Source organism: Rhinatrema bivittatum, chromosome 5 (genome assembly GCF_901001135.1).
Source record: "Rhinatrema bivittatum chromosome 5, aRhiBiv1.1, whole genome shotgun sequence".
Classification (NCBI taxonomy): domain Eukaryota; kingdom Metazoa; phylum Chordata; class Amphibia; order Gymnophiona; family Rhinatrematidae; genus Rhinatrema; species Rhinatrema bivittatum.
In genome coordinates this window covers 286,903,022-286,925,087 of record NC_042619.1, presented here as the reverse complement: position 1 = coordinate 286,925,087, position 22,066 = coordinate 286,903,022, and the positions used below count along the sequence as shown (strand labels likewise).

Below are 22,066 nucleotides of genomic sequence, written 5' to 3'. Positions count from 1 at the left end.
GCAGTCCACGCTACTTGCAACAACTATCCGAGTTAGAAAGGGGAATCCTTCTCCACTGCTCGGCCTTTTCAAACTTACCAGGATATCCGCTCCACGAGGGTTCCGCTCTCTCTTCTTGATTTCAGATTGCCAAGACGGGATCCGATACTCGCTCCTCGAGGGCCTACGACCCTGACTACTCAGAAGATTCCTCATTGCCTGGAAGTGATCGCGGACGTGAACACAGTGAGTTCTATCACACATAGGAATCGGTACTCGCTCCACAAGGGCCTACATTCCTCTAGTTCTGAAGACTCCCTTCCGTCCAAGACATTATCGCAGGTACGGAGATCAAGAATACAATTGGCAAGATTGCAGATAGGAACCGGTACTCCTCCAGGAGGGCCCATGTTCCATTGGTTGCCTATCAAATTCAGAATTCTATATAAAGTCCTAACAATCATCCACAAAGCCTTTCACAATCACTCACCACTCGATCTAAGTATCCCTCTTCAACCCCACTCGTCCTCTAGACCAGTTAGAAGTTTCTACAAAGGTACACTCTACACCTACCCAGCCAAGACCTTACTAAAGAAACGCGCTCTATTTACAGCTAGTCCCCCTCAATGGAATGCTCTCCCCCCAGACCTCCACCAAGAACCTTGCCCACAGACCTTCAAAAAAAAAACTTAAAACGTGGTTATTCAGCCAAGCCTTTCCATAACCCTCCGATCGCTTCTCCTCCTGTAAAATACGCTCTGGACAGCACTCCTTATGTACTCCCTCCTTCCGGTTAATTGTCGTGCTTGCCACTTGCCAACTATCATTATTAACAGCTAACCTTTTTAATTTTTAAATTCTTAACTTCCTTATATTATTCCTCAATCCAGTGTTAAATTTGTTTTGATTGTATTGGAATCTTATTTGTATTTTAATGTAATCGCAAATTAATGTTTGTTGCAACTCTTGATTGTTAAAGTTTCAGACTGTATGTACCCAGTTATTCCCTGGCTCTCAGTTGCAAAACCCTGTTACATGTAATGCTATTATTCAACAACTGTTTCAACGTAAACCGACATGATATGTATTTGCCACATGAATGCCGGCATAGAAATAATTCAAATAAATAAATAAATAGAAGCCATTTCATTTACAACTATTGCAAGTTCTTATTACAGACTGTTATTAGAACCAGTGCTCACCTACGGCTCCTGTTCCAGAATACTGATGACACTCTGTGGCATAGAGACCATTGCAGACATCTACTATTGTGAGTGTACCATCTTGTATCCAGTATACCCTGTCTACTCACTACTTCTAGTCTCTTTCTACAGCTCAAGCAACCCAGAGATATATTCCAGTATCAGAAGGACTTCAGCCTTGCCGAACAAATCGACTCACTACTGCCACCAGTGGTGGTCCAGCTTCCAGTCTAATAAAGAACCATTTGTGTTTATTTCATATTCTAGCCTAGCTGGTGGTTCCTCTCAGGATCTCCTCCTGGGGGCGCTGTCATCTGCCATCGGCCCAGGGATTCACCATTTCCTCCAAGTGGTCATTCCTTTCATTACTATCACTCTGTGGGAGCCAACCACTACTGACTACTAACATCGCTCACGGAAGTATTATATAGGTAGCTAACTCCTCTTTCCTTGGGACCTACTAGCAGCATATATATATAACAGTTTGCTACTCCATAGTGGAGACATTATAGATTGCTACTCAGCAGCGAAGTACAATATACCTATTGTTAGCTTCTCTCCTCAGAAGAGTGTCATTGGACAAGACTGCCAACGCCTCTCCTCGAGAGAGCTGATCCATTACAACAGTTCGCTAACAGAATTACAGATAGCTAAACTCCTCCCTTCTGGAGGAGCAGATCATGACAGATTGTTATTCCTCCCCCTTTCAGGAGAAAAGCAGAATATATTGCTAACTCCACCCTCCTGGTGGAGTGACCGACAGCAGATAGCTAACTCCTCCCCTCTGGAGGAGGAGAGCATATAGTCTGCTAACTCCTAGTAGATTGTTAACAGAATTGGTAACAATATCAGAGCCGACACTCTCTCTCACTCTTTCCTCTCCTAGGATATACCTGAAGAGCCGCAACACATCATTGTCCCAGAGAAGGTCATATTGGCAGCTACCCACTCGGTACCTGCAGGAAAGACTATCGTACCCAAGAACCTCAGAAAAAATGTATTGGCTTGGGCACATGACTCCAAACTCTCAGGACATCCTGGACAACGTAGGACTTTGTCTAAACTGCAAACCTTTTATTGGTGGCCCACCATGAAAGAGGACACATTTGCCTATGTCGCTACCTTCTAATGGAAGAGGTCTTTAGACCGGATTCTGATAGATGCCAGAGATAGTCCAAGAATTTGGGGATTGGACAGGAAAAGGGATCAAGGGACTGCGAAGTGCACCATGATGTGTACCTTTTCCATTTATAGGAATAAGATTTTCTTGTGGAAGGCTTCCGTGAAGCAATCAGGACACGAGAAACTGATTCGGAAAGGTTAAGTGGTTGAAGGATTAACCTTTCAACATCCATGCCGTCAGGGACAAGGCTTGAAGATTGGGATGGAGTAGGCATCCGTCGTTTTGAGTGATCAGATGTGGGTCCGTTCCCAAGGGAATGTGCCTGCAGATGGAGAGATCCTAGAGTATGGGAAACCACACTTGGCGTGGCCAGTGAGGTGCTATCAGCATCATGGTTCCCCTGTCCTGACGTAGCTTCACGAGAATCTTCAAGAGAAGAGGAAGTGGAGGGAATGCATAAAGCAGACCGGTTGCCCACGTGAGGGAGAATGCATCTTTGGGCTGAGAGTGCTTGCTCCGAATTAGGGAGCAGATTTTCCACTTTGTGGTTCTGAGGGGACGCAAAGAGGTCTATTTGGGGATAACCCCATTGCTGGAAGAGAGAGATCGCTACCGATGGATTGAGCGACCACTCGTGCGGTTGGAAGACACGGCTCAGTTTGTCTGCCAAGACATTGTTCACTCCCGGCAGCAAATAGGTGGCCCCGAGGTACATCGAGCAGGAGAGCAATTCCGCCCAAATCTGCGCAGCTTCCTGACACAGAAGGAAGGAGCCTGTGCCGCCTTGCTTGTTGATGTACCACATGGCCACCTGGTTGTCCGTCTGAATCAGGATTACGTGATTTGATAGGCAATCCGGAAAAGCTCTGAGAGCATATCGCATCGCTCGAAGTTCCAGGAAATCTATCTGGTGTTTGGCTTCCTCTGGAGACCAAGATCCTTGCATCTGTAGATTGTTTACATGAGCTCCCCAACCGATGTTGGAAGCGTCGGTGGTGAGAATGATTTGAGGATCTGGTAGGTGAAAAGGCAGTCCCTGGAGGAGATTGGTGTGATCTTTCCACCAGGCGAGAGATAGACGAGTACGTCGGTGATGTAAACAATGGTTGACAGAGGCTGAGTGGCCTGAATCCATTGTGACCTCAGAGTCCAATGCATGACTCTCATGGCCAGGCGGGCCATTGGTGTCACATAGACTGAGGATGCCATGTGTCCCAGCAGGATGAGGAATTGGCAAGCTGTTGCTGTGTGTTGAGACTGCAACTGATGAGCTAGAGACACGAGGGTTTGAACTCGTTGTTGAGGGAGAAAGGCTTTTGCCTGTAAGGTGTCCAAGTCTGCCCCAATGAAGGATAAGGTTTGAGATGGGAGTAAATAGGATTTCTCGTAACTGACAAGAAATCTAGAGATTGGGAGAATCCTGGATCAATTGCTCCAGTACATAAAAAAGCTGACTCTACTTATCTAGTACAGTCAGCACCTGGCTTTCAAAAACCTCAGCTTGACCACCATTCAGTAGTGGTTGAATCAGCCCAAAAGAAAGCAAAGAGGACAAAGCCATACTCATCTATGCCTCCTATCAAAGAACATAAGTTCTTAGATAATATTGGTCGACGAGTATACCAAGGGGCCATGCTTATCTCCAGGATAGCTTCTTATCAGCTGGACATGACCCAATACAATAGGGTCATTTTCAAGCAAATACAAGATTTCTCTGTTCAAAATGGTAACCTTAGGCTCTCTTCTACCTCTGCTACAAAGAGGAGACTGGCTCTGCTCTCTAGACCTTTGAGACGCTTACGCCCACATTGCGATAGCTCCGGCTCATCGCAAGTATCTCCGCTTTTTAGTAGGCCAAAAACACTACCAATATCGAGTGCTCCCTTTCGGCCTAGCATCGGCACCACGAGTTTTCACCAAATGCCTCGTAGTTGTCGCAGCCTTTCTCAGGAAGGAAGGTGTCCATGTCTACCCCTATCTGGACGACTGGCTGTTCAGGGCCCCAACCCAGCAAGTCGCTCGGTCCTCCCTGAACCTGACCATTCACACTCTAATAATGGTCAGGAATTGGTAGTGCTTTTGGCCTACTAAAAAGCGGAGATACTTGCGATGAGCCGGAGCTATCGCAATGTGGGTGTAAGCGTCTCGAAGGTCTAGAGAGCAGAGCCAGTCTCCTCTTTGTAGCAGAGGTAGAAGAGAGCCTAAGGTTACCATTTTAACTTCTCTCTTTGAAGGTACTTGTTGAGAGCTCGTAGGTCCAGAATTGGACGAAGTCCTCCTGACTTTTTTGGGATCAGAAAGTACCGGGAATAGAACCCTAGGCCTTGTTGTGAAAGAAGGACAGGTTCTATTGCGTTTGACTGGAGAAGGAGGGAAACCTCCTGCTCCAGAAGGACAGAGTGGCCGGTTAGTCCCCATGTTTGCAAAGGTGGGGAGTCCGGTGGAAGAGTTAAGAAGTTTAGGTGGTAACCCTGAGCAATGATTGCTAATACCCATTGGTCGGTTGTGATTGAGTGCCACTTTTCGTGAAAGTGCCCTAATCGACCTCCCACTGGTATGCTTTGTAGAGGGATCTGGCTTCCGCTCTCCAAGTGGAAGTCAAAAACCCGAAGCAGGCCCTGGCTGGGGAGCTGCTTGCGGTTTTTGCTTTCGAGGCTGGCGAGGCTGAGATTTTTGATAAGGCCTCGTCGGTCTGGATCTTGTTGGTGGGGGATAATACTTCTGTGTACGGAAGAATGATTTCTTAGAGTCCTTTTTGAAGGGCTGTTTAGAAGGGAAATCAGAAGGTATCGATGAGAGCTGCTTGAGGGTCTCATGATGGTCCTTTAATTCAGCAACTATTTGTTGAATTTGTTCTCCAAACAGAATGTCCCCTAAGCAGGGCAGGTCAGAAAGTCTGTCTTGAATTTCTGGGCGAAGATCAGAAGACTTGAGCCAGGCCCAGCGTCTTGCCGAAATGGCAGCTGCAGACACTCTAGTGGAAGTGTCAAAAATATCATAAGCTGTTCTAATTTCATGTTTTCCTGCTTCAAAACCCTTAGTTACAAGGGCTTGAAGATGTTGTTGGAATTGTTCAGGCAGGGTTTCAGAGAAATCTTGTATTTGCTTGAAAATGACCCTATTTTATTGGGTCATGTACAGCTGATAAGAAGCTATCCTGGAGATAAGCATGGCCCCTTGGTATACTTGTCGACCAATATTATCTAAGAACTTATGTTCTTTGATAGGAGGCATAGATGTGTATGGCTTCGTCCTCTTTGCTTTCTTTTGCGCTGATTCAGCCACTACTGAATAGTGGTCAAGCTGAGGTTTTTGAAAGCGAGGTGCTGACTGTACTAGATAAGTAGAGTCAGCTTTTTTATGTACTGGAGCAATGGATCCAGGATTCTCCTAATTCTTTTTTAGAAGGTCAAGAAAAACCTGATGAATTGGAATGGAAGTGATCACTTTAGGGGCATCCAGGAATTGGAGAAGCTCCATCATCTGGTGCCTGTCATCTTGCTCCATTTGAAGCTGAAAAGGGACCAATTCCGACATTTCCTTCACAAAATTGATGAAAGAGAGGTCCTCTGGAGGAGAACGCTTTCTACTTTCAGTAGGAGAGGGTGGTGAAGGTAAATCATCGGTGTCTGGGGACATATCATCTCCCCAGGTGTCATAAGGATCAGCAGGCTGACCTGTAGGACCAGGAGGGGGTTGGATACCCGAAGGTCCCGGATGAGGCTCCGAGAAAATCGAAGGAATCACCGGGGGCACCGAGAATGCCTTGACGGGCATCGGAGCCGGTATCGAAGACATCGATGGCGCCGATGTGAGTATCACCCCCGATGAATGAATTGGTGGCAAGGGACGACACGGTATCGATGGTTGAGGCACAACTCCTGAAGGAGGAATGCGAAACGGTGTTTCTCCTCCCGATGAAGCTGTCATCGGGGAGCGCTCTGGGGCTGTCGGTGATCCAGGAATTACTGGTGTAAGGGTGGTCATGAGCGCTTCCATCTGGGAAAGCAACGGTGCCAGCGCTGCTGGAATCGGGTCGGTGACCGGTTCCACTCTTGGCGCCGGAGTCGGTGCCGGAGGGACCTGGAACCGTTGCATTGCCTTGTCGATGGCCTCCTGGACCAGCCGGTCCAGTTCTTCCCAGAGAGCTGGGGTAACAAGACCCGGCTCCGTAACGGAAGAGGGAGGCTGAGGCAGAGCCGGAGGGACCACCTTTACAGGCAGAATCGCGACTCCCAAACCCCGATCGGGTGAGGGTTGCCTCGATGTCTCGGTTGCAGGAGTGCACGGTGCCGCTCCTGGCCGGGGTTTTTTCGATGGAGGCTTGGACAGTATCGAGATTGATGACTTCGGTTCCTCGAGGGTCCGAGACTTGCGATGCCGATGGCGATGTTTCTCCCTCCGATCCCCTCGATCTTCGGGGGAAGGGACGGGAGTCGATGGCCGTGGAGACGTTGATGGCGGACGGTCACCGGAGGATTGTCGACGATGGTGCGACTTCGACGGTGCCGGTTCCAAAGACGTCGATGCGATGGACGGCGTTGGGGTGTGAGCACAGAAAAGGAGTCCCATCTTCTCCATTCTGGCTTTGCGACCTTTAGGTGTCATCAAGGCACATTTGGTGCAAGTCAGGACATCATGGTCACTACCTAAACACAATACACAGACTCTATGAGGGTCTGTGATAGACATGGTGCGCGTACAATCTGGTAACCGACAGAAACCCGACACCATGGCCATGAGAAAAAATGTAGCCACGGTATGGTCGACAGCCAGTAGGCCGCGAGGGCCAAACTCGACGGTAATCGACGAAAAAACGGCAAAAAACTTACCGAAGTACCGCGGACTGAGTAAAGAAAGAGGAAGGACCCCTGTGGGGCAAATTTAACCTTAAGAAGTCCGTGAAGAAATTCCTGTCAGGAATGTGGAAAGAGCTCCTTAACCGCGAGGCTACTGCTGCTCGGAAAAAAGAAGACTGAAGGGGGACCCCTGCTGGCTGCAGGGTTGGTACCATGCTGGGCATGCCCAGTAGGGGCCAGTCAAAGTTCTAGAAACTTTAACAGAAGTTTTCCGTGATTGGGCTCCGTCCTGTGATGTCACCCATATGTGAGGACTACCATCCTGCTTGTCCTGTGAGAAAGCGCTTGACTTCACATCAGCATATCATCCTCAATCCAACAGGCAAACAGAAAGGATGAACAGGACATCCAAGCAGTTCATTCATGCCTACGTGAACACCCGCCAGAATGATTCTAGCGAACTGTTGCCATGGGCAGAATTTGCCATAAATTCTCATCCAGCAACATCCACTGGATCAACACCATTCGACGTGGTATACAGATGACTACCACTGCCACGTCTGTTATCAGTGTCTTCCCTGGCAGCTCAATCTACTGCCAAAGATATCCAACAACTATGGACTCAGACATAAAAGATGCTTATTAAAGCAGGACTACGGGCAAAGAAAGGATACGATGCTCATCACTGCAAGGCTCCAAACTTCAAGCCTGGTGATAAAGTCTGGCTATCCACAAAGCACTTAAGACAAACTTCCTTCAACTCGATTTGCTCCTCGCTTCATGGGGCCATTTCCCATTCTCCAACGATTGGGCAATCTCACCTACAGTCTGAAGCTACCATCTACTTTAAAGATCCACAATGCATTCCACGTCTCACTAATGAAGCCAGTGATACTTAGTGAGTTTTCCAACAAGATACCTGACACTACACCTGTAGATGCAGAGAAAGACATTGATTATTAGGGATGTGAATCGTTTTTTGAAGATTTAAAATATCGTCCGATATATTTTAAATCATCAAAAATCATTAGAGGCGCGATACAATAGGAATTGCCCCGATTTATCATCAAAAATCATAAATCGAGGGAGGGGGGAGGGGAAGGGGGAGGGCGGGAAAACTGGCACACTAAAACAACCCTAAAACCCACCCCGACCCTTTAAAATAAATCCCCCACCCTCCCGAACCCCCCAAAATGTTTTAAATTACCTGGGGTCCAGTGGGGGGTCCCAGTGTGATCTTCCACTCTCGGGCCACGGCTGCGTTAATAGAAATGGCGCTGGCGCTACCTTTGCCCTATCTTATGACAGGGCAAAGGTTCCTGTCCCCCAACGTCACGAGCGCAGGAGATCGCTCCTGGACCCCTGCTGGACCCCCAGGGACTTTTGGCCAGCTTGGGGGCGCCTCCTGACCCCCACAAGACTTGCCAAAAGTCCAGCGGGGGTCCGGGAGCGACCTCCAGCACTCGTTGCCATATTGCAAAATGGCGCTGGCCGTATGGCCGTATTGCCGTATTGCAAAATGGCGCCGGCCGTATGGAAGACCGGCCGGCGGACGCAACAGTACCCCCCTCATAGGGGGGTACTGTTGCGTCCATCGGTCTTCCACGGCTTTTCCCCGCTTGCCTCACCCTGTTCTCGGCTCCTTCTGCTTACCTGGGCAAGATGGCTACTGCAGCGTCGACAACCCGACCTCTCTGGTGTCCCCAGAACTGCTATGGTGCAGCCTTCCGCCATTGCTCCTCTCAGATACCTACTAGGGTGTGCACACGCGCAAAACCCATGTCTTTGAACCACCCTTGGCGCGAACCTCGAGGGCGTTCCCTCATCCTGACATCACGCCATCCGGGTATATCAACTCCTCAGATTTGCTAGCTCATCGAGTTTAAACTAATCAACAACCAACTTCATTCCCTTTACTCAAGAGATCTTCAACACCAAACATCAAGAGAACCGCTTGATATGTGGTCATGTGCGGTCGCTATTTAAGAACAACCACTTTGTGACTGTCCTATTCAATAGCTCCCGTGTTTTACTCTTTTAATTCTTTATTTGAAAACTTTTTTAATATATATTATTTTTTCTTTTTTTTTAATTTTGTGTGCTTTGTTTTCCCCAGCAATCTGTCTGACCCACTTATAAGTTACTTGTTTTTTCTTTCTCAAGTATTAATGTGAAAATGCTAATTGCTGCCGCTTTTATGGGTTCAGATCTGCCTGCCCGACAATGGCCATGTTTCGGCAATACTCTGCCTGCTTCAGGGACCTCGGTAAAATCTTTGCTGTGTCTGATACTCTGGTCCACCATTGAAAAAGCACATCATTTCTCTTAGAAAAAATGTAAATTTAAAAATTTAAATTCAATACTTAATAAAAGTCATTTCCCATCACTTTTCAAGTATATGGTACTTACTGTTTTCATGTGTCTAATCTTTTAAGTGTGCGGTGCCTTCATTTTCTAATCCAGCGTCTCTTTCTACTCTGTGTCTTTTAAAGCTACGGATTAGAAAATGAGTTGGGTTGTTCTGGGGGGAGTCCTTTTCGGGGGTGCAGAAGATAAGTGGTGCTCTCAATGCTGAAGAAATGGTGGAGAAGATAGAGGGGTTGTGGAGGACTTCTCTACGAAGAAACAGAGCAGATAAAAAAAAACAAAACAGGAGTGAGGCTGCCGTCAGGGCTCATATGGACTAGGCCCGAAGTGGATGCATGAAGGGGTGCACTAAGGGGCAGGCCCCTTAGGTCGCGCTCCTTCGTGCTCGCGACGCCCGGCTCGTGGCGCCGCAATAGCGTGCCTAGATTTAAAGGGCTGCTAAGGGCTTCCTCCTAGGCATCCACGTGGACGCAGCTCCCGCTTCCAGATTGGAGGCAGGGGAGCTCAGGGAGGGTGAGGGCGGAGCAAGTCGTCTCTGGTGGTGTTGCTCTTACTTTGGATGGCTTTTCTTTGTTTTGTTGTAGATTTCTCTTTACTTCACACTCTCGCATTGGGGCCCTCCTTTCTCTCTCTCGTGGATGCGGCGGCAAGGTCAGCATCTTTCTCATGCTGGGTCTCCTTCTCTCACTTGGCGGGTCTCCCTTCCGGCGCTTCGATGTTGGGGTGAAACGGGGGGCAACAATCCCTACTCCGGGTAGGAGAGCCAGCAAAAGGGACTTTTTTAGTAGCGCGCACAGATTTAAAGGGCTGCTAAGGGCATCCTCCCAGGCACCCACATGGACATAGCTCCCACTTCCGGATTGGAGGCAGGGGAGCTCAGGGAGGGTGAGGGCGGAGCAAGTCATCTCTGGCGGTGTCACTCTTACTTTGGATGGCTTTTCTTTGTTTTGTTGTAGATTTCTCTTTACTTCACACTCTCGCGTTGGGGCCCTCCCTTCTCTCTCTCGTGGATGCGGCGGCAAGGTCGGTGTCTTTCTCACACTGGGTCTCCCTCTCTCACTCGGTGGGTCTCCCTTCCGGCGCTTCGAGTGACATGCAAACGTGTGCAACGACTTCCAGGTCGCCGCTCTGCATATTTCGTGAGGAGAAACGGCCTGGCTTTCTGCCCAGGAGGCAGCTTGAGCACGAAGTAAATGAGCTTTGATACCTACTGGACGGACACGACCCTCCCCGATGTACGCAGAAGGGATCGCGACCTTGAGGGATCGCACAATGGTGGCTTTAGAAGCCTTACGTCCTTGGTTGGGCCCACTCCAAAGGACAAAGAGGTGATCCGATAAGCGGAACTCGGTGACTTCCAAATAGCGGATGAGAATGCGCTTAACATCAAGTCGTCTGAGTTCTCTGGAGTCTGCATCCAAAAAAGATGGGACTTCCACCGATTGATTCACGTGAAAGGCGGACACCACCTTTGGCAGGAAAGCAGGAACCATGTGCAATGATATTCCAGTGTTGGCGAAACAGATGTATGGTTCTCTGCATGACAGCGCTTGAAGCTCCAAGATCCTTCGAGCGGAACAGACAGCCATTAGGAAAATTGTCTTGAGTGTGAGATCCTTGAGGGAGGCTCCTGACAATGGCTCAAAAGGCGGGTTTGATAGGATCTGGAGGACCAAATTCAGGCTCCACGGGGGACAGACACTGTGGGTCGGGGGCTTGAGATGCTTCGCTCCCCGCAAGCACCGGACGATGTCAGGATGAGGCGAGAGAGGAGCACCATCCAAGTGATGTACTAGATAGCCAAGGGCCACCACCTGGACCCTAAGGGAATTGTAAGCCAAGCCTTTGTCTAGGGACCGGCACGGTGACACACCAAGTCTCAAATATCTTCTATATTTGCACATAAGCAATGGAAACCACTGCATCGGGGTAGCTGTGCCGTCTCAGCCTGCGCCATTCAAAAGCCAGGCTGCAAGACAGAAGCAATCCGCCCGGTCAAAAAATACTGGTCCTTGACGGAGAAGGTTCGGAAGCTGAGCCAGCCGCAGTGGTCCGTCCACCGCCATGCTGACAAGATCTGCAAACCACGGTCTGCGGGATCACTCTGGTGACACGAGAATCACCGGCCCCTGGCGGGCCTCTATTCATCGAAGCACTTTTCCCACCAGGGGCCACAGAGGGAATGCATAGAGGAGAAGGTGTCATGGCCAGGGGAGAACCAGGGCATCCACTCTTCGCTGTGTTCTGTTCTGCAACTGAAGCGTGGAGCTTTTGCATTCTGTCGAGTGGCCATGAGGTCAAGATGAGGAGTTCCCCATCAGCGGAAAATCAGCTGAACTGCTGCTTCGGACAGTTCCCACTCTCTGGGATCCAAGCGTTGACGGTTTAGGAAGTCCGCCTGAACATTGTCTACTCCCGCTATGTGAGAGGCCGCTAGACGGGCGAGGTGGAGCTCTGCCCACGCCATCAACTTGTTCGTTTCCAGGGACACATGACGGCTTCTTGTCCCTCCTTGACGGTTGACATACGCCACAGTGGTCTCGTTGTCGGAGAGTATCCGCACCGCTCGACCCTGGACCAGGGGAAGAAAACGCTGCAGCACGAGGCAGACTGCTCTGGTTTCTAGACGATTTATCGACCATCATGCTTGGTTGGAGGCCCACTGACCCTGCATCGACAGTCTCTCGCACACGGCCCCCCAGCCGGATATGCTGGCATCCGTGGTGATGATCACCCATTGAGGGATCTCCAAATCCACTCCCCACAATAAGTGATCCAGACGAAGCCACAAGAGCAGGCTGTCTCTGGCCGAGTCTGGCAACGGTAGTTGTGCTTGAAACGCCTGAGAGACTGGCTTCCATCGAGAGAGCAATGCACACTGTAATGGACGCATATGTGCGAAGGCCCACAGAACTAAATTTATAGTGGAAGCCACAGAGCCCAGGACCTGGAGGTAGTCCCATGCCATGGGGAGTGGAAGGCAACGGGACGGGATAGGACGCGAGCTCTCCTAGCCCAAGTACAGCTGTACTTGGGCTAGGAGAGCTCGCCCCTGTCCCGTTGAAGAAAGACTTTGCTCAGTCTGGTGTTGAAATGAGCCTCTAAGAAATCTATTGTCTGTGAAGGGGCCAAACTGCTCTTCGCCAGATTGATGACCCATCCGAGGGAACAGAGGAGCTGGAGGACTCTGTCGACCGCCCGCTGGCATAGATCCTTGGACTTTGCACGGATAAGCCAGTCGTCCAGGTAGGGGTGGACCAGGATGCCTTCCTTCTGGAGCGCCGCTGCTACTACCATCAACTTGGTGAACGTGCGCGGCACTGTCTCCAGTCCAAATGGGAGAGCCTGAAACTGGAAATGCAGGCCAAGGATCTTGAAGCGGAGATATTGCTGATGATCCTGGAGGATGGGTATGTGTAGATAGGCCTCTGTTAAATCCAAGGAAGCTAGGAACTCCCCCTAGTGTACCGCTGCTGTCACAGAGCGCAAAGTTTCCATCCGGAAACGAGGAATCTTGAGGGATCTGTTGACCATCTTGAGATCGAGGATAGGATGAAAGGAGCCTTCCTTCTTGGGAACCACGAAGTAGATGGAATAATGGCCTGACCCTTGTTCACCTAAGGGCACCGGGAGGATGGCCCCTAAATCCAGGAGACGATCCAGTGTCTGGCAAACTACGTATTGTTTGGACACTGGTCTGCAAGGGGAGAAGACAAATCGATCTCTTAGAGGTCGAGCAAATTCTAACACGTAGCCAACGTCATAGGAACATGTGGAGGGAGGTTCTGGAAGCCAAATTTAGGCTCTTAGGTAGAAAGATTAAATCCAGAACCTCCAGGGTAGCATTCTCTGAAATGCTCCCTGTTCCACGCACAGGTCACCAGAGGCAGGCAGAGCTCCGGAGTCTCAATGCGTGGATGAGACGATGGTGCAAGGAAGAGGGATTCAGTTTTGTTAGGAACTGGGGAACCTTTTGGGGAAGGGGGAGTCTCTTCCGAAGGGATGGGCTCCACCTTAACCAGGGTAGAACCAGACTGCTGGCGCTAACCTTTAAAAAGGAGATAGAGCAGCTTTTAAAATAGAACAAAGGGGAAAGCCGACAGTCGCTCAGCAGCGCATGGTTCGGAGAGAGGTATCTTTAAAGGATACTAATAATGCATTAGAATTAGGGCATCCTGACAGTGAGGTTCCAATAATTAGAAAAGTAGTCTAAGTGCCTGTAACTAAAAACTCATCTGAGCTAAAAAATTCTAACTTATCCCTATCAATTAAAAAGCAGAATAAAAATACAAACAAAAAACAAACTTTGAAATGTTTGTATGCTAATGCCAGAAGTCTAAGAAGTAAGATGGGAGAATTAGAATGTATAGCAGTAAATGATGACATAGACTTAATTGGCATCTCAGAGACATGGTGGAAAGAGGATAACCAATGGGACAGTGCTATACCGGGGTACAAATTATATCGCAATGACAGAGAGGAGCACTCGGGAGGAGCTGTGGTGCTTTATGTCCGGGATGGCATAGAGTCCAACAGGATAAACATCCTGCATGAGACTAAATACAAAATTGAATCTTTATGGGTAGAAATCCCTTGTGTGTCAGGGAAGACTACAGTGATAGGGGTATACTACCGTCCACCTGGTCAAGATGGTGAAATGGACAGTGAAATGCTAAGAGAAATTAGGGAAGCTAACCAAATTGGTAGTGCAGTAATAATGGGAGACTTCAATTACCCCAATATAGACTGGGTAAATGTATCATCGGGTCACGCTAGAGAGATAACGTTCCTGGATGGAATAAATGATAGCTTTATGGAGCAATTGGTTCAGGAACCGACGAGAGAGGGAGCAATTTTAGATCTAATTCTCAGTGGAGCACAGGACTTGGTGAGAGAGGAAACGGTGGTGGGGCCACTTGGCAATAGTGATCATAATATGATCAAATTTGATTTAATGACTGGAAAAGGAACAGTGTGCAAATCCAAGGCTCTCGCGCTAAACTATCAAAAGGGAAACTTTGATAAAATGAGAAAAATTGTTAGAAAAAAACTGAAAGGTGCAGCTACAAAAGTAGAAAATGTCCAAGAGGCGTGGTCATTAGGGATGTGAATCGTGTCCTCGATCGTCTTAACGATCGATTTCGGCTGGGAGGGGGAGGGAATCGTATTGTTGCCGTTTGGGGGGGTAAAATATCGTGAAAAATCGTGAAAAATCGTTAAAAAATCGAAAAATCGAAAAATCGAAAAACCGGCACATTAAAACCCCCTAAAACCCACCCCCGACCCTTTAAATTAAATCCCCCACCCTCCCGAACCCCCCCCCAAATAACTTAAATAACCTGCGGGTCCAGCGGCGGTCCGGAACGGCAGCGGTCCGGAACGGGCTCCTGCTCCTGCATCTTGTCGTCTTCGGCCGGCGCCATTTTCCAAAATGGCGCCGAAAAATGGCGGCGGCCATAGACGAAAAAGATTGGACGGCAGGAGGTCCATCCGGACCCCCGCTGGACTTTTGGCAAGTCTCGTGGGGGTCAGGAGGCCCCCCACAAGCTGGCCAAAAGTTCCTGGAGGTCCAGCGGGGGTCAGGGAGCGATTTCCCGCCGCGAATCGTTTTCGTACGGAAAATGGCGCCGGCAGGAGATCGACTGCAGGAGGTCGTTCAGCGAGGCGCCGGAACCCTCGCTGAACGACCTCCTGCAGTCGATCTCCTGCCGGCGCCATTTTCCGTACGAAAACGATTCGCGGCGGGAAATCGCTCCCTGACCCCCGCTGGACCTCCAGGAACTTTTGGCCAGCTTGTGGGGGGCCTCCTGACCCCCACGAGACTTGCCAAAAGTCCAGCGGGGGTCCGGAAGGACCTCCTGCCGTCCAATCTTTTTCGTCTATGGCCGCCGCCATTTTTCGGCGCCATTTTGGAAAATGGCGCCGGCTGAAGACGACAAGATTCAGAGCAGGAGCCCGTTCCGGACCGCTGCCGTTCTGGACCGCCGCTGGACCCGCAGGTTATTTAAGTTATTTGGGGGGGGGTTCGGGAGGGTGGGGGATTTAATTTAAAGGGTCGGGGGTGGGTTTTAGGGGGTTTTAGTGTGCCGGCTCATGATTCTAACGATTTATAACGATAAATCGTTAGAATCTGTATTGTATTGTGTTCCATAACGGTTTAAGACGATATTAAAATTATCGGACGATAATTTTAATCATCCTAAAACGATTCACATCCCTAGTGGTCATTGTTAAAAAAATACCATTCTAGAAGCACAGTCCAGATGTATTCCACACATTAAGAAAGGTGGAAAGAAGGCAAAACGATTACCGGCATGGTTAAAAGGGGAGGTGAAAGAAGCTATTTTAGCCAAAAGATCTTCATTCAAAAATTGGAAGAAGGATCCAACAGAAGAAAATAGGATAAAGCATAAACATTGGCAAGTTAAATGTAAGACATTGGTAAGACAGGCTAAGAGAGAATTTGAAAAGAAGTTGGCTGTAGAGGCAAAAACTCACAGTAAAAACTTTTTAAATATATCCAAAGCAGAAAGCCTGTAAGGGAGTCAGTTGGACCGTTAGATGATCGAGGGGTTAAAGGGGCACTTAGAAAAGATAAGGCCATCGTGGAAAGATTAAATGATTTCTTTGCTTCGGTGTTTACTGAAGAGGATGTTGGGGAGGTACCCGTAATGGAGAAGGTTTTCATGGGTAATGATTCAGATGGACTGAATCAAATCACGGTGAACCTAGAAGATGTGGTAGGCCTGATTGACAAACTGAAGAGTAGTAAATCACCTGGACCGGATGGTATACACCCCAGAGTTCTGAAGGAACTAAAAAATGAAATTTCAGACCTATTAGTAAAAATTTGTAACTTATCATTAAAATCATCCATTGTACCTGAAGACTGGAGGATAGCAAATGTAACCCCAATATTTAAAAAGGGCTCCAGGGACGATCCGGGAAACTACAGACCGGTTAGCCTGACTTCAGTGCCAGGAAAAATAGTGGAAAGTGTTCTGAACATCAAAATCACAGAACATATAGAAAGACATGGTTTAATGGAACAAAGTCAGCATGGCTTTACCCAGGACAAGTCTTGCCTCACAAATCTGCTTCACTTTTTTGAAGGAGTTAATAAACATGTGGATAAAGGTGAACCGGTAGATATAGTATACTTGGATTTTCAGAAGGCGTTTGACAAAGTTCCTCATGAGAGGCTTCTAGGAAAAGTAAAAAGTCATGGGATAGGTGGCGATGTCCTTTCGTGGATTGCAAACTGGCTAAAAGACAGGAAACAGAGAGTAGGATTAAATGGGCAATTTTCTCAGTGGAAGGGAGTGGACAGTGGAGTGCCTCAGGGATCTGTATTGGGACCCTTACTGTTCAATATATTTATAAATGATCTGGAAAGAAATACGACGAGTGAGATAATCAAATTTGCAGATGACACAAAATTGTTCAGAGTAGTTAAATCACAAGCAGATTGTGATAAATTGCAGGAAGACCTTATGAGACTGGAAAATTGGGCATCCAAATGGCAGATGAAATTTAATGTGGATAAGTGCAAGGTGATGCATATAGGGAAAAATAACCCATGCTATAATTACACAATGTTGGGTTCCATATTAGGTGCTACAACCCAAGAAAGAGATCTAGGTGTCATAGTGGATAACACATTGAAATCGTCGGTGCAGTGTGCTGCGGCAGTCAAAAAAGCAAACAGAATGTTGGGAATTATTAGAAAAGGAATGGTGAATAAAACGGAAAATGTCATAATGCCTCTGTATCGCTCCATGGTGAGACCGCACCTTGAATACTGTGAACAATTCTGGTCGCCGCATCTCAAAAAAGATATAATTGCGATGGAGAAGGTACAGAGAAGGGCTACCAAAATGATAAGGGGAATGGAACAACTCCCCTATGAGGAAAGACTAAAGAGGTTAGGACTTTTCAGCATGGAGAAGAGACGACTGAGGGGGGATATGATAGAGGTGTTTAAAATCATGAGAGGTCTAGAACGGGTAGATGTGAATCGGTTATTTACTCTTCGGATAGTAGAAAGACTAGGGGGCACTCCATGAAGTTAGCATGGGGCACATTTAAAACTAATCGGAGAACGTTCTTTTTTACTCAACGCACAATTAAACTCTGGAATTTGTTGCCAGAGAATGTGGTTAGTGCAGTTAGTATAGCTGTGTTTAAAAAAGGATTGGATAAGTTCTTGGAGGAGAAGTCCATTACCTGCTATTAAGTTCACTTAGAGAATAGCCACTGCCATTAGCAATGGTTACATGGAATAGACTTAGTTTTTGGGTACTTGCCAGGTTCTTGTGGCCAGGATTAGCCACTGTTGGAAACAGGATGCTGGGCTTGATGGACCCTTGGTCTGACCCAGTATGGCATTTTCTTATGTTCTTATGTTCATGCTTTAGAACATCCAGGACCCATTGATCTGAGGTGATTTTGACCCATTCCTCTTAGTAGAGAGACAGCCAACCCCCTATTCTGGATGTCGAGGATTGGGCCGGCAACACATCATTTAGAGGACTTGGTGGGAGCACCTTGTGAGGCTATCACTGGACGATCTCCATCCCCGAAAGGAATGGGACCAGGATTGCGACCTGGGAGGAGGGAGTCCTCTGCGGGAGAGTCCATGACTGGAGGAAATGACATTGGCCCCATAAATGGGATTGAGTAGCAGCGAAAATCCTGGTACTGCGAGGACGATCCTCGGGTAATGTGTGCACCTTATTCTCACCCAGGGACTTGATGAATTGGTCCAGTTCCTCCCCGAATAGTAACTTCCCTTTGAAAGGCAGGGAGCCCAGCTGAGATTTGGAAGAGGAATCCGCTGACCAGTTGCGGAGCCAAAGCAGACCCCTGGCCAAGTCTACCGAGACCACGGACCTGGCCAGTACCCGGAGTAGGTCGTAAAAGGCATCCGCCCCATAAGCTATGACTACCTCCAGACGTTCCGCCTGCTGAGCCTCTTGCAGAGATAGCTCTTGGGTACCGAGAAGCAGCTGCACTCATCTGAGGCCTGCTCTTTGCATAAGTGAGCTACAGGCAGCTGCCCTGACCCCCAAAGCGGACACCTCAAAGACCCATTTGAGGTATACCTCCAGCTTGTGGTCCTGCATGTCCCGGAGCGCTGAATCCCCAGTGACTGGGATAGTAGATCCTTTCGTGATCGCCGAGACTGACTCGTCCACTTTGGGAACCTTGAAAAGATCCAATGACTCTTCAGGAAGTGGGTATAACTTGTCCATCGCTCTGCTGGCCGTCAGAGAAGCGTCCGGACTATCCCACTCTCGAGACAACAACTGGAGGAGCATAGGATGAAAAGGAAATGTCTTGGCTGGTGGACAGAGGCCTACCAGGACAGGATCTCCCTTCCTTGACATTGTGCTGGGGCCTGAAGTGTCTTGTGGGGCCTCAATGTCCAGTTCATTGAGCACATGAGGAATAAGGGGATCCAGCTCATCCCTTTGAAAAAGACGTAAAACTCGGGGGTCATCGCCCTCGACCGGCATGGAAGGGGAGGGATTGTCCAGGTCGGGGTCTGTATCCGGAACCTGATTAGGAAGACTGGAAATGGACGGATGAGTGACCACCTGTACCCGGGAAGACCCTTGAGATGGAGCCTCGGCCACTGGGGGTACTGATCCCCCAGTAGGCCCCTGGGGCAGAGCGGGCCCCGGGTCTTGTGGGAGCCCTGGAGGTTGGAGGGGAGCCCCAGTGTTCCCAGGCTCATCCATCCTGAAAACCTTGGCAGGCAGTGGGGCAGAGGCAGGGTCCATGCGAGCTAAGTATGCATTATGCATTAAAAGGATAAAGTCCGCGGAGAAGGGCGGGGACGGGGGAGGTCCCTGTGGGGGGTGTCTCTGAAGGGTGCTCCGAAGAAGGCTCTGGAGCTGGATCACGGGAGTTAAAATTGGCAGCGCTAGTGAAAAACTACCGTCAGCAACAGAGTCTGGCTGATCCGGGGCAGGCAGAGGAGGAGGAGGCAAGATGTTCGCCGTTCCCGTGTCAGACGGGAACGGGGCTGGCCTGTCTGAGGTCATGCGCGCGCATGAAGAATAACGGCCCCCTGGGCTCGAGGTGCCTTCCCCGCCAGTGAGGCAGCTGGAACATAGGTCTTCGCAGGAGAGCCACGATCCGAGCTCCCAAGAGGCACAGCATCGTGCCTGGCGCAGCATCGGAGGGGAAACGGGGCCTGAAAGAACCACCCTCCGGAAATAGCAGCAGCCACAAACGGAGCCTGCGCTGGCTAGGTAAGGCAGGAGGAGCACAGAGGAATGGCACCTCTCTGTGAGGGCTGCTCCGAGGGAGACGACATCTCAGAGCAGCTGGCCGGAGGGGGAAAAGTTGGACCACCAATGTGCACCCCGCCGGTAGAGAAGTAGGGAAGAGGATTCCTGTGAAAAGAAAATAACAGAACTTACCCCAAAACAAAGATAAAAGTAGGCAATATGGGAGTACCCAAGTTCTGACTGCAAGTTTCACAGGAGGGAAGGAAGAACTCTTTCACAATCCTCTAAGTTAGAAATTCTTTCCCTTTTTTTTTTTTTTAAATGATCCATCCCCAGATAGAAAATTTGTAAGAAAACCTATGAAGAAAAAGGGAAACCGCAGGTGTGACCTTCCTCTGCTGGAGTCAGAGTAATACTGAAGGGACGCAGAGGGCGCTCTAACCTATAAGGGCTGTCCTTACAATTTTGCTCTGACTCCATCTGCTGGAAGGGGTACACAACCCACTGTCTGGACTGATCTGGGTACGTACAGGGATTGAGGTCTGACTAATCTTGCTGCATCCTGTCATGCCCTTCACAAAAACACTGGGATCTGACTCAGCCTGCTGCCTCCTCACATATCCCCAGCAACAACATGGGGGCTTCACTCCTCCTGCTTCCTTCTGAGATGTCCACAACAACAGCATTGAGGCCTGACTTAGCATGCTGCATTCTCCTGTCACATCTGCAACTAAAACACTGGTGTTTGATCAAACCTGATGCCCCCTATCACAACCCCAACATCAATACAGGGGTCTTTCCAATCTTGCTTCCTTCTGTCACAACCTGAACAACAACACTGAGCCTGACTCAGCATACCATCTCCTGACAACATTGGGGCTTCACTCCACCTGCTTCCTCCTGATATATTTCCATCAACAACACTAGGGCCTGACTCAGCCTGCTACATGCTGTTACATCCCCAGTAACACCACTGGGGTCTGAAAAATTCTGCTTCCTCTTGACACATCCCCAACATCAACACTAGGGCCTGACTCAGCTTGCTGCCTCGTAACTCATCCAAAACAACAAGACTGGGGCTTCCCTCCTCTTGCTTCCTCCTTTCAAGTCCCCACCAACAACACTGGTTCCGACCAATCCTGCTGGCTTCTGTCATAACCTGTATATCACAATGAAGGTATAGTATATTTCCTCTCACTTTAAAACTAAATATTCACCCACAGAGAAAATAATAATCCTATACATATATACTATTCAATGTTATTTATTAATAAACATAATACAAAAATCCTATCTATACACATTAAAAACTATCACACTCACCACCCACCATTCACACACATTTCCAAATTATCACAAAACAATTCTTATTAATATAACCGATGAGTCAATGTGCGAAATATTCAAACACTATAAATGGTCATGTATTTTATACCAAAATATCTTTCTATCAGCTATCATAAAGTCCAACTATTACAACTCCCTCTAAGCATATTCCCAAACTGTCTCATTGTCCACCACATTCTCAATGCGACGTGTACGTAGAAATCTTGAGTGACATCATTTCCGGTATCGGGAAGGTGTGACGCTTTGAAGGCGAGTGAATAAGATATAACAAAGAGAAAACATTGTAAAAATTTAAAAATGTAAATGCGAATTTGGGGAGTGCTTTGGAGATGAATGAGTAGATGAAGGAATACTGCGTATTTAAAATAAACGGACTGGTTGCGAAACAAGTCTTTCAAACAGTATAAATTAGTGAAGAGTCATGTGGACATTAGCAGATACAAATCTCCCTGAGGAAGCCTTTATATGAGAGGGAAAAACTGCAAATTCTTTGTTGGAGGATACTGAGAATGTGTGGACAACGAGAGAGTTTGGGAATAGTTTACACTTCCAGCTGCAGATTTTGACAGAAGCTGCACTAGAACTTGCCAGGAATGGGTTAGCTCAGATACCACTACCAGGAGGGATTTTTAGGGCTTGGGGTGGGGGGCTGGAGAGCAGGTCTGGGGGTGCCAGACCACAGTTTTTGGACTGGGAGTGGGAGAGTCTTGCAGCACCTCCACATTTTAATATTTATAAAAAGGAGGAAGGAGATGGGAGCACCAGTGGACACCAGGACATTTTTTATATTTAGTAAGGGATATGGAGTCAGAGATGCATGGCCCTATAGGCTTCTGGGTAATTTGGGAGGTGGGGAAAATCAGGCCACAGACTCTTTTTTTTTTGTTTCATATCACTACTTAACTAGATATCTTTTGAAAATATCCAGTTAAGTAGGAAGTTATCTGGACACACAAGGCTGAATAACTTTAGATCTGCTCTGAAACTAATTTAAAAGAGGGTTATTTACTA

General features: G+C 48.3%; 1 protein-coding gene across 2 annotated transcripts in view; it reads right to left on the bottom strand.

Annotated features, from left to right (window-relative positions):
• Positions 1-22,066, bottom strand: part of LOC115092775 (disintegrin and metalloproteinase domain-containing protein 9-like) — a 1,307,906-nt gene that overhangs the window by 139,157 nt on the left and 1,146,683 nt on the right. The gene's annotated exons all lie outside the window — the stretch shown is intronic.